We start from the raw sequence: 606 nt of genomic DNA on the forward strand, positions 1-606 counted from the left end.
AAAAGAGACTTTGTACCCCCTGATAAAATTCCTCTCAGTGGCCCTGGTTCCCAACCTCCTCTGACTTTAAGGCAGGGTTGGGAACATACTGAGGACACATAGGAGACAGCGCCTTCCACTTCCAAGTTCTGCCCGCCACTGCCACTGACTGCAGAGAGGTAAGAAGCCCTCTAAAAACCCCATTCTTGCCTCCCTTTCATTGGCGGTGGGGGCAGGGAGAACCTGGAAGAGACAGCCACCATCGGCTTTTTTAAAAAAAATATTTATTTTAAAAAAAAATATTTTTAGATAATTTAAATATATTTATTTAATATAAATAGGTTGCAATATATTGCTATCATTGGGTCTCCACTGAAATCCACCCAGCCCACTTGAGTTGCCCACTACATGACCTACTCTTGATCATCCTGTGAACTGCCCCCACTACACAGTACCTGCTCCAGTGCAATACCTGGGACCTGCTGGATGGCACACAGAGCCTCTGGCCACTTGTTCATGTGGCTCTGAAGTGCACAACAGTGGCACACCTCTCACACTGCCTTAACAAGACTTATGGCAGATTGTGAGATCTGCTGCTGTAGGGCCTGCATAGGATTGAGCTGCCTG

This window comes from Tiliqua scincoides, chromosome 1 (genome assembly GCF_035046505.1).
Source record: "Tiliqua scincoides isolate rTilSci1 chromosome 1, rTilSci1.hap2, whole genome shotgun sequence".
Lineage (NCBI taxonomy): Eukaryota > Metazoa > Chordata > Lepidosauria > Squamata > Scincidae > Tiliqua > Tiliqua scincoides.